The 18,597-nt window shown below is 34.6% G+C and overlaps 1 long non-coding RNA gene across 3 annotated transcripts in view; it reads right to left on the reverse strand.

Moving 5' to 3' along the window:
- The window catches only part of LOC310893694, a 39,072-nt gene extending 21,028 nt beyond the window's left edge, over window positions 1-18,044 (reverse strand). For all 3 annotated transcript variants that reach the window (XR_014579214.1, XR_014579215.1, XR_014579216.1), the window contains exon 1: window positions 16,918-18,044. This is a non-coding gene — a long non-coding RNA (uncharacterized lncRNA). The remainder of the gene's footprint in view (window positions 1-16,917) is intronic.
- Window positions 18,045-18,597: the final 553 nt, after the last annotated feature.

Genomic DNA, 18,597 nt, shown 5'->3' on the forward strand with positions numbered 1-18,597 from the left:
TCAGACAAAGGCTTCCTAAGCTACTTCAGCAAAAAGACTAATTATCAAACTGAATGAACTATCAAGACTCAACAGAACTCTAGAAGCTGATGAAATGTCACCTCCCGCAAATAGAATATGTCTCCTGTAATTTTTATTTTTTTTTTTTTGTGTAGCAGTGGCATGTGAAGGAGAAATGCAACAGTTCTCACATACAGCAATATAAACAAGTAAAAAACAGTAGCAAGTAATCATTTTTTCTAAATCAATGTCTAAATATTCTGGACTGGCAAAGAATCTTTATAAAATGTTCGGGATTTCTTTCTGCAGTTAACAAAACTGGAACAAGAACACATCTTTTTCTTAAAACAACATTCAGTTATTTATTGTTCTTTCTTATTATTATGCAACATAAATCTTTGTTTTGTCTTTAGCTCAGGCTTCTTGGAGTGGTAAAAAATTAAACTTTATGTCAGGAATTCTTGACATAACTTTTCATCCCCAAAAAAGTCTATCCCATCAGCAGTAGTTTGCAATTTTTTCTAGAAGATTCACTCATTAAATATTTCCAATGTCCTTTTCCTGGCCCCAGCTTTTAAGGGTAAATCATCATGATTACTAAGAGATGTGTAGGATCATAATTACTACTGGAATAAAGTATACATTAACCTAGGTGTGTATTTTCAAAACTGAGGGAAGGTACAAAAAAAAGAAAGGATGTTATGTTCTTCATTTTACCCATGAGGTTTTGCACATTTCTCTTTTCTGTTGCATTGACTTGAAGTGAAAGTTAACTGACCCAAGAGAAGCAGGTTGCAAAACACCCAGTTTAACTTAACAGAAGGAACAGTGATAGCAAATACAAATAATCTGAGCAGGGGCAGCTCTTTTAAATAGAGGTTTAACAAATGTGTTTTAAAGAACTTTGAGTTGGAACGTATTAGGTTTGACATGCCACCAGGAAGACTCATTCTGCTCAAATATGTCATGTTTCATTATTATTGCATAATGTAATATATTGATATAATCAGATGAATTTTGAAAACAAGATGTCAAATATGTGAAATTCAAATGAAGCAAAGCTTGAAAAAAGTCCTCAAAAGTGGCTATGTGATAATACTTTAATTACATATTTTTATCTATTTTAAAAAGTTTGTATTTCTATATTATACTTATTTAGAAAGACATGTTTAGAAAGACTTTGCCTAATTTAACCTCATTTTGAATTGCAGTTGATATATGCATGCACATTTGACCAGAGAGAACTCTCACAAAGTAAATATATTTTCCATGACAGGAAGATATAGGCAAGGAAAGACCTTTTCTTTCTACAATTCCTGCAGTTTCCTACAATTCCTATATTCCTTTTGTTGGGTATGGGCAGATTATAAATATTTTAGTCTTTTTTTTTTTTCTGTTTTTGTTTTTCCAATTTTTAAAATGTACTAGGAACTAACACTTTCTAGAGTTGTGGTCTAGGTGACCCTGCTTGAACAAGGGGTTGGAAGAGCCTGTCCATTCTCAACCATTCTGTGATTTGGTAAAAATGTATGGTTTTAGTACTGAGTCTCCAGACCTTTGAATGAGTTGAGTCTAATTTGAACCACACTGCAAACAGGTATTGCTGACATGTCACTTCCATTCTCACAGTAGCCTTTACAATCTTTATTATTCATAAAAATAGATTGATATAGAATAGATCACTATTCAGATCTGAATATCTGCAGCCTTTCATTTTGACTAGAAGTTATACTGGTTTGAGCCTGCAGTGCACCTTGCAAAACTTTCTAAATTTATAAGAGGATCCAGCTTTCACAGGTAATTAATATTTCTTTTGGGATAGAAAGTATAAAGAAGTCTATACTTTTCTCAAATTCTGTCACTTCTGCAAGAAAAGACTCTCTCTTGAGGGAACCACAGACAGGTAGAATGTACAAAACATCCAATTTCTTGGAGTTGTAGAGGTTTTGAACATACTTAAGCATTCTTTTATCGTCCATGCTGAGACTGGCTTCATGCTAGAGCAGTTCCCATGACTCACTAGTACAGGTGTTCCTGTAATTGTCCTAACTGCTGCTTTTACTCTATAGAAAATACAGCTTGAAAGACAAGATGGTCAACAACCACCTAAATTCAGCCCTGATGTTAAAAATATTAGCTAACATTATGTTAGTGTTATATTCCCAAAAGAATAAAGTAGATTTTAAGAAATAATAATAATAATAATAATAATTAATAATAATCCCAGTATATAAATAAGCTAAAACGTTTGGAAGCATTTTAGTCTGAATAATTTTAATACAAAAATATTTTTAAAAAACACAAATCAAGAACAACACCAACAAAACATTTTCGTTCACTTTTGAACTATGGCAATAATTTATATGCCAAAAGATAAAAAGACTCTATACTAAAATTCTACTGGTTAATTCAAACTCTTCCTGAAGCACAGCACACAGTAATAATGATGACAACACCTAGCCCAATAATACAAAATCAATGTAATGTGTTGAACTGCTATCCAAAGCAAATCTAGAATGTCATTTCGTTGATTGTTAATTAAATTGACACCTGTCAAATCAAATCCAAACCAACTAATACCAAACAAACTTTATTTTATGTGGAAAATTAAAGCTATTAAATAAGTATTATATGTACATATATATAAGAGTAGTAGTTTTGATGGTGTTAACATAGAATCCCAACAATTTTTACACACTAGGCTTTGACATATTTAAAGAAAAGAAAAATCAGACTATAAATTATATAAATATAGCTTTTGCAAATGGTCTTTTAATTATTATTGATCAAAACCTTGGCATTCAAAGTCTAATTAAACTAAAACTCTGCTTTATCTCCAGTGTACTGAGAAATCATTGCCTGAACTTAATTAGTACTCCAATCACACCATTCTTAATTATGACCTGATCTTTGTAGTGCTTGATACACTATTTTATTGAGGCTTTTAAGAACAATTTGACAAACCTCAAACAAAATCTTAATTTCAAGGAGATATTTCTGTTTTATCATATATTATACATAATGAAAATGAAAGTGTTCCATGAAGCATTAAGGCAAATAATAAAACAAACAAACAAAAAAAAACACTCCACTTTTGATGTTTCTTAAAAAAAATAATAATAATAATAATAAAATAGAAGAGTAAGAAAATAATCCAGAAATATTCCCTCTGAGCCTCAGTATATAACTACATCATGTAGACTCTTCATGCTTTGTTTTGTTTTGTTTTGTTTTATTTTGAAACTCCTTTTGCAAGTCAAGGCTTGATGTCTATTTCACTGACTGACTAATAATATTAGAGACTGCAGTTTCTTAAAATACCTGTTTTATTAGCACAGTGGTCTGTGCTTGTTAAGAAAATACCAACTGTGAAAGTTAAGAGCTTTTTATACCGTGAATCAGCAAATCTCCTTTGGGGTGAGAGACTTAAATCGTGCTTAGTTTACTGAAATTTCTGATTACCTCAGTGATAATGAACTGAAAGGACAGGTAGAGCTGAAAAGTTGTTTTCTTCATCACTCTAATGTGCTATACTTAGTGATATAAATGAATAGGCTGGTACTGAATATTTTGGGTTTGCAGGGTACAGCTAAATTCACAGGATGCTGTTCAAATAGAGAAATGAGTTCCATATGACTTATGTAAAATAACTGAGTTAGATCAGGCTAACAATCCTGTATAGTACATTTACTCACATGCAGCACCATTTGTTTTGTTGTTTATTTTACTTCACATATCAAAAGTTTAAGTTCAATCACAATATGAAAGAAAGAAAGAAAGAAAGTGGGCATAGCAATCTAATAAGAAGAAAGAGAAATCATAGAACACCATATGGGAAAAAATATTTTCAAGCCTACATTATGAGAGATCTGAAGATTTCTTCCAGTCTTAATTCAAATTATTTTCCCATGGTTTTGACAGGTTTTCTGGAAAAAGAAAGTCCACTAAAACACCCTTTGTAAAGGCCAAGGACCAGAGGAAAAGCAACAAACTGGTGGAAACTGATGCAAAATTTTTGGAATTTTACTTGGCAGAACCCAAATCATAGTCTATGAAAGCAATTTATTCTTAAGGCTACAGTTAATAGGGCTTGACAGAGTCAGTTAACCTGTTGGTCCAACTACATATTTGCCCTTAGATACTACTTAAAACATAGATAAAATATATGTGGTACTGAAGTACATTGAAGCAGTCTCTGCTCACACTCCGGACCCCCCTGTCCAGTCCACAGATGTTGCTGTAACAACATAAACTTGAACAATTCTACAGCAGATTTTAAGGACTGGAGTCATTCAAGCTCTATGACATTCAATTTAATCTTCTGTACAGGTGTTTCATATTTCTTATATACCCATTTTAAATGCTCAGTGAAGTAAGCAATGTTTCCCTCGATAGTGAGTTATTTAGAAAAACAGCACATTGTAAATTCTCTTTCTAGTAGTCCAAGAAATAGTTGATGCAGTAAACTTCCAGTTCTAAACTATAAATAACTTGTGGCAGATATGCCTTTAATTGCTGAATACAGAAACTAGATCACTTTAATTGAAAACAATTGAGCCCCATATTTACAAATATAATATCTACCTAAAATTCTTGCCTATTCAAAGTACTGTTGCTGAGTCTTTGAATGATTTTTGGCACTCTTCATAGAAAAGGCAAGTGCAAATTTAGTCTTCTTTTCAGATTTGGCAAAAAGATTGCCATCAGTCTGGTCAGAGACTGCCAAGATCCTTCAGCCTTCCTTTGCTTATATTGCTCGTCCAAGAAAGCTAGGGAAAGGCATTACATAATCTATTACACACTTCAGAAAAGACACACTTTTTATCTCACTATTGATCTAAAAAGTGATCATGAAATCCTTTTGCCTTCACAGACAAAGATTACTCACAGTCCTTAAACAATAACTTGAATGTATGTAGCATCTTCTCTGGAAGTCTACTTCTAACAAGTATGTACCATTTTAATTTAAATCTAATGGAAATGAAAGGAAAAAACAATACAGAGCTTTTATGATGCCTTTCCTAGAGTACTGTGAGGTTGCATTCCTGTCTAACACCAAGCTGTCCTAAGTGGTTTATAAATATGTGCTCAGCTCTCGACCACAGAATAGTTAAAAATACTTGCATATAGTTCTGATATGCAAATATGCATATATATACACATACATATACTTCTGATATTCTTGTATTACCACATGTATTTTGTTTATCTATTTCTTTTTAATTCAAAGAGGAGTAATGCCTCTGAGGTGTATTTGGAAAATAGATTTCATATATTTTAAAGTGGCGATAACATACAGGATTCATTCTGACATCGTTTTTAGAGTTTTTAACTGCTCAGAAGAGATTGCAGTGGTCTTTCTACCACATATATAGAGACTGTGAGAGCTAATGATAGCCAAATAGCATTATTCAAAAACAAACGGGAAAAAAAAAAAAGAGAGAAAGAGAAGAAATGACTACTATTTAGAAAAACTGTTGGATCTTTGAAGCTTAAATCCATTTGCATTTGATCATAAATATGACTTTCTGTGGAGGAGGGAGGTGGAGAATGAGATATGACCAAAATTTCTGTTATCTGAAGTCACTTGGCTGTCTAGAGTTGCTTGATCATTCTGACGTGCTTAATTCTAGTGTGCTTCAACTTTCTTATTTAAATCTCTCTTCCCATCAATCATTAGGGCTTTCCTTCCTGGGTCATTGAGAGCATAATACTTCATTGTGTCAGCTGAAGGTGTGCTGACCTACTTTTCCTGGTTAATTTCAAGGGTAGGATCAGATGTTCCATTGCTTTTAGTAATTGATCTAACGATAGATCTTTACTAGAGCACCCATGACATGGTCTGAGGGGCATTCCAAGCATCACTGACTTCAAGGTCATAATTGAAATGAAAAATTCTCCAATGAATTAGGTAACTTGACTGCTTAGTCTGCTCTTAAAAATGATTCTTTCAAAAACATATTGCTTTTGTTTGATAAAAATTGGGTTTTACTGCAGAAGATCATGTAAAAATTGCTGCTACCTTTTGGTGTGTAATATTATATTTGATGTTAGGGGTGTCTTAGCCATCTTAAATTTACACTAATTACCTAAATAATTAGTGATAAGTTACCACTCAAAACAGATTGCAAGATACAAAACCAGAAGAATCGTTGATGACGGAAAGAAAAAAAAAATGTTATCGAAGGTGAAAAGAAATAGTTCCAGAAAATAATATCTCAGGAACAGACTGCTAAACTGCTAAGGAGAAGAAACACTACTCAGTTTGTTCATGCTTTCTTCCTCTGGCACACCACAAAATTTGATTTTTCAGGTCTCATTCTGCATTGTGTTTTCACTAAATGTTACGTCAATGCAGATACTTCCACAGTGGAGGATATATACACCTGCCAGGAGAGCCAAGATTTTTATTTTTATTTTTATTTTTTGGCAATGGTCTCATAATTACCAAAATAAAAAGGGGAAGTATCTGCCCAAAAGACAACATTAATATGCACAGGACTTTCATAAATATATAAATAATGTATATATAAAATGCAAAGTGAAATGTAGCTTGATAGCTTCTGAAAAATATTACTCCTGAGCCATTCATTTTCACCAATTTTCTATTATTCCAGATATTGAACATTATATGCCCATAGAAAACAAAGAATTCAGTGTCTTTATAAATAATAAATAATATCATTCACATGGATAAGTACATTTAGATGTTCTTTTTCTTTATTAGTTTACCTGCTTTAGTAAAATTGATTGTATTTTGACTAAACAAAAATTTGTTTTTGTAATTAGTCTGCATAAACTTATGTAATATCTCAGCCATGCAAACACTGCCAAGTTATATACTAACAGTAATAATAACACATTTATTCTTAAAATCATTGTATAGAATATAAATGAAATGACGTGTATCTTAAGAAAATCAAAATATATGTTTATCAATACTATTATAGTTTATTTAATGAATGACTTCTATTAAAGCCCATATTTGAGATTTTTTTTTCCAGAAGTCTACAGTAAAGTTCAAGATAAAAGTGAATGTTTTTACAAATGTATTCATCATGTTTGTCTTTGAATATAATTAAATTGATTGTGAGGCGTATTGGAATCCTAAAGAAGTGTAAGTTTCTATAAGTTTTGTTTATATAGTCTGTTAACAGAAACAAGGCTTAAGGCATATGTATTCAATCAAAACAGTTCAAGTTTCCTATAGTCAACATGATAATCCCCATAATCAGTTCAAAAACAATCCCGTGGCTGAAATATAGTCGCATAAAATTTGGTTGAATAACTGTAAAACAAACATCACATACATGTCACTAACAAAAGAAAGCTAAATTTAGCACAGTGTTATTTCATCTAGGCCTTTTGAAATGTATTATATTTAAACATATCATTAAGGAATACAAAATTTATTTATTTTACATACATTCATGCTTTGTGATATTACTAAAGGTTACTCCCCAAAAGAAATTAAGAAATAACTAAAATTAGAGTTATCTTTCATATTATTTAGGAATTGGCAAAACAATAAAAAACACCACCCAGGAGACAGACACACATCAGTAGTCTTAGACCATTTGTAAAGATTTTCTGGGGACTGGCAAAGAGAAGGTAAAATCTGCTACATTATACTGTTATACTATGTGTAACTGTGTGAGAGAAACAGAGAAAACAACAGAGGGATTGACAAGGACAGGAAAAACCCTGGAAATTATAGCCCTGAGAAGGAATAATGAAAGAATGGTGGAGACTGATCTACAGAAGAAAAAATAAAATAAATAAAATAAAAATATAATTCATATAATATAATATAATAATAAAATAATGTGATTCCTACTGTATATAAAAAAACATTTTGGGTATCTGATGAACTGGGTCTTTAAAGAGTAAACATGAAAGATCTTTCTCCAAAGAAAGATCTGCCTCCACTGCATTATATCATTACTGGAACAACCCTTTTCAGATTTAAGTATGCTGACCACCACAACCAGAGACATAAAGTAATTTTACCTCACTACTGAATTCCTAAGTTTCACTAGATGTTAGCAAAGAGACCCTATTATTGCTAAAACATTTATATTAAATTAATTTTTTTTAAATACTCTCAGTTAGATCTTTCCAAGAACATAAGATACCTTCAAATATGCTTCATTGACAGTACTGTTAATACTGCTAAAACCAATTTAGAAGATGTGGAAAAAAAATGCTTCGGTTCTTGAAGGTGAACTGTAGTTTCTTTACATTACCAATATGACCTAATGAAGCAGACAGAAGGTGGAGATCTGTGATGAGTGATGATAGAATTCAGATTCTCAGCCTGTCTGAAACTGTACTGCTAGACAGACAAAGGTTCCATCTGCTTTACTATTGAAAAGGCATGACAAACTTACAGTTATTTTAACATAGTCACCACATCTCATGTCAGCAAATCACAGCAGCACATCTCTCTTATCATTCATGGGTATCACTGGACTCAGTACCTATTACCCCCTATTTGCCAATGAGGACAGTTTTGAAGTCTGTATTAGTCATAACTACCCACTAGAAGTGTAACAAATTTTTGCCTCAGTTCATGCAGAGGAGAATGCAAAAGGCAATTTTCCACTAAATACTTATTGTGGGATACGTTAAGTGTGTATAAAGACAATGAAAGGAAAGGAGAGCTTCCTTTTCAGCTGAATGCTTTGGTGCCTTCAGCTGACAAGGAGGTTGGCCTTCCAGAAATTTTCTTGAATCTCTGCCTAGAAGCATCACTTTCATCTTACGTTTATCACAAAGTAATGACTTTTTTCTCAAATGGCGTATATCTTCCAGGCACTTGCACCATATAGTTATGGAACTGACATAAATCTGACATAAATCAGACTTTTAGAATGAAGAGTAGATTAATACATACTCTTAAATATTTAAGGAATGCTTCAAACCAAAAAAAAAAAAAAAAGAGTACATTCTAGTAAAATAGGCAGGATATAACTTAACCATGATTATTTTTATTAAAATATCTACTGATGGTTTATCAGTGGGTATATATTTTTAAACTTAGGCAGTGCCAAAGGCACTATCTTTACATTCTTTGTAGTTGATACAACCAGATATAGCAGACATCATGTTAAAAATAAAATATTTTTGCAGGAGAAACTGCTGCTAGCCAGATTTCAGTCTTCACATCCTCATTCAAGCTTTCTAGTCCAGCCATCGACTTGTATGATTCTCACTGTTTATTTCAGTGTGTATCTCCTGAGTTTTCTTTAAAAATATATGAAGACATTACTGAGGACCTGATTCAATAAAAAGTATGTCCAAACCTCCATGCCCTGGAAGCTCAAACAATGTTGCAAAAGCTGCAGAAATGGGACATATTTTCTATTGAATTGGGTACTGAAAATGCTCATAAGATTTTTGTATTGATTTTTGTAACATCCAGCAGTGAAAGACACAGACAATATTAGCTTCATCCACTACAGGCCTGTGGATTTCACTTTGTGCATACAACAGGGTATGGAATGGAAATAGAGAGCAACCAACTTAGAAACAGGGTGCAGGGTTAATTCTAATTCATCATAAAAGCAAATTTGTACCTTATTACAACATGAGCATTTACTTGACAGATAACTTTAGGTATCAATTATTACACAAGAGTAAGTGTGGTTATAACTTCACTTTGCAATTTTATATGTTTTCACTTAATGCTAGCATTATATTTTGATGTATGAAGCTTAATGAGACAATATAGCTTCGAATTAAAAAAAAAAAAAACAAATAAATAAGGTATCTCAAGAAATTAATAACTTAAAAACAACAACAAAAACTTGTTTACACAAAAATAAATCACTCGAAAGCCAAAAGCTCAAATTTCTCAGCTCCTAAAGAAGAATAATTCTACTTAAACAGGTGGTTTTTTTTGTTTTTTTTTTGTTTTTTTTTTTTTGTGCAAGATGGCCAAGAAAGACTACAATAGTCATTCCTTTCCCTCCGTAAATGTAGTGGTTCTCTAACAGCAATTCCAATTAGCTCCATCCTTATTTTCAGTTTTCCAGGAGATTCAAAGGGCATAATGCCTAGCAGACTGTCACAGCTGATTCTCATGTAATACTTGAGCTCAGTGGTTGCATTATATTGCAACTATCACTGTCCCAAATAAACTATTGCAAAGCTACATTGAGCTCAGTGATCTTCCAAGTCAACCAGTCAACCCAGCCTACTCCACCTCTCTTTCCAGTTACAAAACTACAGCTGTACCTAAAAACTGACCTCACACACAAACCCATTTAAACTTTTCAGATTTTTGTCATGCAGCTTCAATGATATGAAGCCTGGCTGCTTCAGTGATATGGAGCCTGGCTGCTGCCATAATAATTTGGATCAGTAAAATGGCTGAGGTACTCTGTTCCCTCCTAAAAGGCTTTATACAACGTAAAGGAATTGGCAAGGCATTGTAACAAGTGAACAAGGTTCTGGAAAATTTGAGAACTTTATCTGGGGTGAAAAGTTGTGATTTTCTGTATATGCTGCTAAAAGGCACTCATCAAACACTGGAAGTGTATAACAGCTATATAACTTCCCATTAATTAAAAAAGTTGGTCTAAAATTCATGTTCTGGAATTTTAGACAATAGCTTAAATAAAGCTTTAAATAAAATAAATAATTCCTTGGGCAGAATGAAATCCTACTTGCTTTTTCTAAAATAGATCCCAGAAGGATAAACATGCATTTCAGCACTCATCCAACACAAGGAATTTCTATTTTACACTTTTATCTTTTATCTACTCTTATACGGCATCAAATCCTTGCCATATAAGAGGAAATCCTTGCTGTATAAGAGGAAAACAAGAAAAGGCCTCAAATTTCAAGATTTTTGTAAGGGTGTGGTGGTTTAACACTAGCAGGTTTAAGTTACACAACGTCCACGCTGCTCTCTCATTCCCCCTCCTCAACAGAACAGGGGGAGAAAATATGATTAAAAAAAACCCTCATGGGCTGAGACAGAGCCAGGGAGATCACTCACCAAAAACTATCAAGGGCAAAACATACTCAGAATGAGGCAGAGTAATGTAAGTTATTGCCTACGGATAACATACTAGAATGGTGAGAACTAAAAGCAAACTAAAAACACCTTCCTCCCATATACCCTCTTCTAAATCTTCCCCCTGAACAGTGTAGGGGAACAGGATGGAGCTTGTGGTCAGTGCCTAAAGCTTCAGCTCTGCCTGTCTTTCATCTTCACTCTCTTCCCCTGCTCCAACTTGGAGTCCCTCCCATGGGACACTGTCCTTGCAGAATTGATGCTCCTATGTGGGCTTCCCACAGGAAGCAGCTCTTCAAAAACTGCTCCAAGATGGGTCCGTACCACGGGGTCCTTCCATCAGGAGCAAACTGCTCCAATATGGGTCCCCCACTGGCAGCAGCTGCCCCCCAGATCCCCTACTCCTGCTTGGGGAGCTCCTCCACAGGCTGCAGTTCTGGCCTGGGACCTGCTCCTGCGGGGGCTCTCCATGGGCCGCAGCCTCCTCCAGGCCACATCCACCTGCTCCACCGGGGGCTCCTCCACGGGCTGCAGCATGGAGATCTGCTCCGTGTGGGACCCATGGGCTGCAGGGGGACAGCCTGCTCCACCAGGGGCCTCTCCACAGGCTGCAAGGGAACTTCTGCTCCAGCGCCTGGACCTTAGTGTCTGCAGGGCGGTTTCTCTCAGATTTTCTCACTCCTCTCTCCCAGCTGCTGTTGCACAGTGCTTTGCTGTTGTTGTGACTGTTTTTTCCCTTGCTTAAATCTGCTCTCCCAGAGGACCAACCAGCGTTGCTCACTGGCTCAGCTTTGGCCAGTGATGGGTTCCTTTTGGGGCTGGCTGGAGCTGGCTCTGATCTGACATGGGGCAGCTTCTGGACTCTGCTCACAGAAGCCACCCTTGCACCCCCCCCGCTACAAAGCCCTTGTGATGTAAACCCAGTACAAAGAGGAACATCAAATGAAGTATAAATAACCTTCATTTTCATAGTTTTCATTTTCTCTTTGCACAATGAAGATATCAATAAGACTCTAAATCTGAAATCCCAGAATCTCTTTATGACTTCACAGCAGTTTTACAGCAGCAGACTTAAAATTGTTGGTGTAAATGTTTGTCTCCCCGAAATATATACATATATATCCACAGAAATTAAGATGTAAAGAAATCCTCCCTTGGCATTGTCGTGTAGTTTACAAATGAGCACTATGTCAGCAAAAAAAAAAAAAAAAAAAAAAAAAAATTGATCATGTTTGGCAGTTGCATTTTTTTTAAATTGTTATCTTGTGTTAATAGGGACCAGTTGCATTTTTTAAAATCCTTAGGACTTAAACATGTTTTTACTTAGAGAATACCTCGATTGCAGCAGAATTAGAAGCAAGGATAACATTACATACCTCTCTACATGTTGGAAGAGCTCTGGATTTATTATTATTATTATTATTATTATTATTATTATTATTATTATTATTAACAGATACAAAAGATTTTTTAAACTCTTTCTCCTAATTGGGATTGTTTCTGCTTAATGTAAAGTTCAATGTCCCAGACACTTCCCCTAGCTCCAAGAAAAACAAACACAACAAAACAAAACAAAAAAGTCCTTTGTTCTGTAGAGAGAATATTTATAGAGAAGTACTAACATAAACAGCTAGTATTTACTTATTTATTTATTTTAAGATGATAGATATTTGTCAAATATTTGTTTTACCTCAGCCATACTTGTAATTTTTTTTGCTTTTGGAAATATAAATCTATAATCTATTGAAACATAACTCAAATATGAAAAAGGATTTTCATTTTTAAAATTAATGTTTTGACCATAAGGGTATCTTGATATCAAATACAATAATATAAAGCCACTTTTTCGATTTTAATTGAATACTTGCTTGTTTAAAACTTAGTTTATGTGTTAACATCATTTTTTTCTGCCCATTTGCTTGAAAACAGAGAACAAATTCAGTCACAAAATATTTTATAAATTACATAACATTTATAAGATGGTAATCCAAGAACTGCAAAGAAATTGATTACATGAAGGTTTTATATTACTAAATAAACAGAAATCCCACCATAGTATGGGACAGTTTAAATCCAAATTAGACTTTAAGTCCTTTGATTAACATTTTATATGTCATCTGATTATTACTTAAATACAGATTTTCTCATTGATGTTTGTGTGGATTGAGTATTTATGGTCACTGCTTTTTACTGTTCTAACATCAACAATGTCCAGGCTTGTTACCCTTTATTACATACAGTCAGCTGATGTACTATATAGCCAGTGGCCCATGACAAAAATGGACTGTACAATCAGAACAGTAAGAAAATCAAGTTGATACAACTAACAATTTCTGACAACAGATTTTGATGGAAATGGAACTATACATTTAAACTGACTGTATTCAAATGCCTAAAGAGGAAAATGTATTCACTTTTTTTTTTTTTATTTTAAATATTGAGTTCTAAAAGTTAGATCAAGATTCAGAATATTGTGAATAAATTTTCAATTTACAAAATACAGCAATCTGCTGCTTTGTCCTTTTGGCCTTCATATTTTGGTTTTGACTGATGTAGACCAGAACACTGTCCTTCAAGGAGGATTGATGGTTGTGGGGAAAGGAGAGGTATCCATCCTCAGCCAGAACAGGTCCCAGGAGGCAACTGCTACAACTTCTAACACTTTATTATTGGTTAATTTGGGGGCTTCTTTCACTCAGATGACATAGCTACAAGGATGTCACTGCACAAATCAATACCTACTGCCTTGCCATTGATGTGCCTGCTACCTTAAACAACAACAGCTGTGTCTACGATCATCTCTGAGCTGTTCAGGATACTAATTATTGTAAGCACACTACTTCTGATAACAAACTGTCCAGGAAAATGCTCTCCTCTTAATGCATACTTGAGGAGCTTACTGCACACTCTCTAGTAGCCTTTGCCATTCCATTTTCTTTCTGTAGTGTTTCCAGAATGATTTCACTACTTTTCAAGTTAAAATTCATGTGTACAACTGGCTTTAATGTTAAAAAAAAAAAAAAAACATTTTGAATTTATTGAAAGAGGAAACTGCCTATAGTAGTTCTTAGACCAAATGTGGGATTAAGAATCAATATTTTAAGAAGGCATCATATATCTCACATACATTTAAATTTCCTTTTCCTTTTTATGTTTTTTGTTGTTGGTGGTGGTTTTTAATCCTAATGTGACGATCCAACATTTTTTAAAACAGCATATGTGAATGAGTTAAATGTACATTTTAATTCTCTTAAGTGTGTTGTTGGAGAAGCCAAAGAGTAGACCTGAAAGAATATGAGGTTCTTTGCAAAAATTTCTCATTTATTGTGAAATAAGTGGTGCATAAAGACAATCTTGTGCGTGCATTTCAGTCTCACAAGATACAGAAAATTGCTCAGCTTTGCCTGAAAGGATATCACATTTCTGAACCATGCTCCAGCACAACTTAAAAGCGTCGTCTACATACAGTATCACAGATGTGCTGCTCTGCTATTATTTCTTAGGGGAAATCATAACATTTTCTGCCAGAGGTAAGTCTGCCTTAAAACATGCTCATAGTTTGGAAGTCAGGCAAAGATATCTATGAATTAGAGGGAACATTAATGTTTTATTGAAGGTTTTGAGAAAGTATAACATTAGTATTAGTTTCTACAGGGTATTTACCTGTTTGCTTATTATTATTATTATCATCATCATCATCATAATTATCATTATTATATTTATTTATTTTTCATGAAGATTCGCTAGAAAAGTTTAGTTAAGTCAACAAGACAAAACATTTTAGTTTTCAGCATGCCTCTCAGGATACCTTTGTTACCCTTGTCCATTCCCTCTGCTCTGTTCTTGGTCTCCACAAATCCCACTTCCCTCCACGCTCTCCCAGGAGCAATCACTTTCACAATTATCCATGTCCTTCAGAGAAATGCAAGTGCAGTCAAAAATGCTGCTGCCACTGACTTTAAAATGATAACATACTTTACCTCAGTTTTGTATCCTGATGACTGCACATAGCACAGTTAGTAAATATTTCAATAAATTCTGCAAGTGAATAACTAAGGGCATATTCACAGAGCAGAGAGCATGAACTCATTCTGTAGGAACAAGCCCTCTATACAAATAAACCATATTAAAAACTTACGTGCCTACTGAGATGTCTCAAATTCTTTAAATGAATCTTTCAAAAGGGTTTTACAGACAATGCAGATTCACTTAAAAAAAAATCTTATATAAAAAAAAATCTTATTTAAAAAATAAATAAATTAGAATAAACCTCACCAACTCACCAGAAGGTCTAAACGAACCATGGCTGCTACAGGTTAAAAAAAAAAAAAAGTCCTCATATGAATAAATAATATAAACAATATAAATAAATAAATAAACCAGGTCACTTTCATGGTGAATGGATGTCAAAAGTTTCCCACAGGTTTCTGGACAGGGGAGTAGATAGACTGATATATTCATAATCCATGAAGAAATGCAGAATCCTTTCTATACCAAATGATCAAATAATAGGAGGTAAAATGCAGTGCAGATAAATAGGTGAAGCATTTGTAAAAGAAAAAAAAGAAAAACACACAAAAAAACACAACAACCTAACTTTCCATATAATGAGGATGTCTGATCTTATTATTGCTACTCAGGAATAAAATCTGAAGCCTTTTAACCAGTTATTTATACAAAATGACTAAACAAATAAACAACAAACAAGCAAACAAAAACACAATTTCAAATCTCAGTAGCATTATTAAATAAAATAAAAACACTAACAATGTTAAAAAATATTTTGAAAGAAAGAAATTTTAAACAAAAAGCATAATTACTGCATTTCACTGAATGGTGTGCATATACACATTTTAGAGTACGCTAACTTTTGGGCCCCTTGCTACAGGAAGGACATTGAGGTGCTCAAGCGAGTCCAGAGAAGGGCAACGAAGCTGGTGAGGGGTCTGGAGAACAAGTCTTACGAGGAGCGGCTGAGGGAGCTGGGATTGTTCAGCCTGGAAAAGAGAAGGCTCAGGGGTGACCTTATCGCACTCTACAGGTACCTTAAAGGAGGCTGTAGCGAGGTGGGGGTTGGCCTGTTCTCCCACGTGCCTGGTGACAGGACGAGGGGAATGGGCTAAAGTTATGCCAGGGGAGGTTTAGGTTGGATATTAGGAAGAACTTCTTTACTGAAAGGGTTGTTAGGCATTGGAATAGGCTGCCCAGGGAAGTGGTTGAGTCACCGTCCCTGGATGTCTTTAAATGACGTTTATATGTAAAGCTTGGTGATATGGTTTAATGGATGACTTGATAGTGTTAGGTCACAGGTTGGACTCGGTGATCTTGGAGATCTCTTCCAACCTGGATGATTCTGTGATTCTGTAACTCCACAGAAGCACTTGCTCAAAGTACATAAAAACAAGACTCATAGCCCAGAACAGAGAATGCAAACTGAAGCTGATATTGTCATTTTTCTCCAGACTGAGATACATGGGTGATTGAAACCAAGTGTTACATCTGAGAAGCCCTTGTTTTTCAAAGTAATTTAGCATAACTAGAAAATGCATTAATGTAGATCTGCTTCTAAAGTTCATTAGGCCTTTGGCTACCCCACAAAGAAACTTCCCTTTATTTCATAGGCCTAATATATTCTAAAACACACAAAATTGGAGATTCTTTGGAATTCCAGCTAGGGCTGAATCAAAGCCTATCTATATTATAGTGATGCATGGATGAATAAGCATATCAATAAATAAATGTTTTTACACATTCAGTGAAAATAACGAAAAGGAGAGGCGAGAGGAGGGGAGGGGAGGCAAGGGGAAAGGGAAGGGGAAAGGGAAGGGGAAAAAAAAAAAAAAAAAAGAATCAGGCATCTACATACTACAGCAGCTTTAACAAAGTATCTGTACCTGAATTGGTTGAGAGAAAATGAACTGGAGGATGCAGTCCTGACCCCAGCGAAGTTAAAATTTTGCCACCCGCTCCACTGCAACTAAATTTATCCAGAGCAAAGGAAAGAGAGAAATCAGGAAAAGATGTCTGTAATATGAATTACAGCCAAACATGAACTACAGGCTTTGAGGAAAGGTTGAAGAAGCCTTTCTAAAAAAAAAAAAAAAAGTAGCAGTAGGTCCTTGCTTCCTCCCTGCCCCATTTAGCAGCTAAATAAAGACAGTCTTTCAGGGCTTGATGTGCAGAATGCCTCAGCATTCCTCTCACCCTGCTTCCCTTGGAAATAATCCATTGTTTTCTCAAGCCAAAAGCTCCTTGAAAAGTTTCAAAATAAGTACTGCATTTTTTAAACACATGTTGTGTTTTGCTTAAATCAGAAAATAAGTAGGAGATGTGTTAACTAAATGAAATGTATACGAAAACTAAGAGAAGTGAGCTCAATCTGAAGTCAGTAATGGCATTATCTAACAGCCTTTAAAAGAAATAAGTCATCCAGCAGAATTCTTGAATGGGAACTTTTAAGAATTCCTGCACTTCAGAACTGAAGCAGTGATTCTCAGCAATCTTCAGGTTGGCAAAGTTTTAAGTGAGAAAAAGGAAAAAGTGTGGTTTATACAAGCAAGATACATACTGCTAGTTTCATATTAGTAATGGAGCACTGATACAGGGAAAAATGAGTATTCAGAAATTAGGGTTCCCTTTTTAATGTCCCTGTACAGCTAAACATCCTAATCCAGTCATTCACGTTCACAAATTTTTATAGTTGTGGGGGACCCAGACACGTTTAGCAGCTCTTGAGTGGCTGCAATATTCAGAGGGTGGAGAGTGCTCTTGCCTGGTAGGTAGCTCACTTTTATTTTCATTTCCTGTTCAGGAGTGAGATTACTGTTTGGGGAGAGTTAAATCTATTTCAGGCATAAGAATCATTTATCCCTGGAGGTGCTGAGCTTCGATTAATAGCTCTTGGATTCTTCTTATTCATCTTAACTCCAATTTGTACTGCTTGGCACTAAGGGTCCAGTTTGTTCCTTTCTTCATTTTCAATTCTCCCTTCCCCCACCCAGTGCAGTGTATCAGAGAGAGCTTTCACTCTGCCACCTTAGTTTAAGTATATATTTTCATGTAAAGTTAATGTTTTACACTTGATTGCTCAGTATTTCTCTCAGGTGGAGTATCCTACATAACTTGTATGACTTTTTGATGTTAATAAAAGTCTGAAACAATGTTAAATCAGAAATAGATCCACTCAACACGTTATTTTTTAAAGCTAGCTATAAATTAGATATGACATCCGTTTCAGTATTTAATGTCTCTCGATTTTAATTCTTGTGCAATAAAATCTTGGCCCATGTTACAGATTAACCACCTGTAAAATTATAGCTTTGTATACTGAATCCATTTGCAGCTGTAATACAACTACAAGTTTAATCCAGCACTCTTAAGCTTCATTTATTCTGTACAGTTCAAAAGCACTCAAATCAATTTGCTGAAAATCTGATAAATAGTTAGGGCTAAAATCTACTCTGAGTGTGCATCTCACTTAAGGAGGGAGATTCTGGATCATCGTTCCTTTGACTGAAGCCTAAACAAGAAGTCCTTAACATAACTATTCCATTGTCTGCTGCTTCAGTAGGTTC

Source organism: Anser anser (genome assembly GCF_964211835.1).
Source record: "Anser anser genome assembly, chromosome: 2".
Classification (NCBI taxonomy): Eukaryota; Metazoa; Chordata; class Aves; order Anseriformes; family Anatidae; genus Anser; species Anser anser.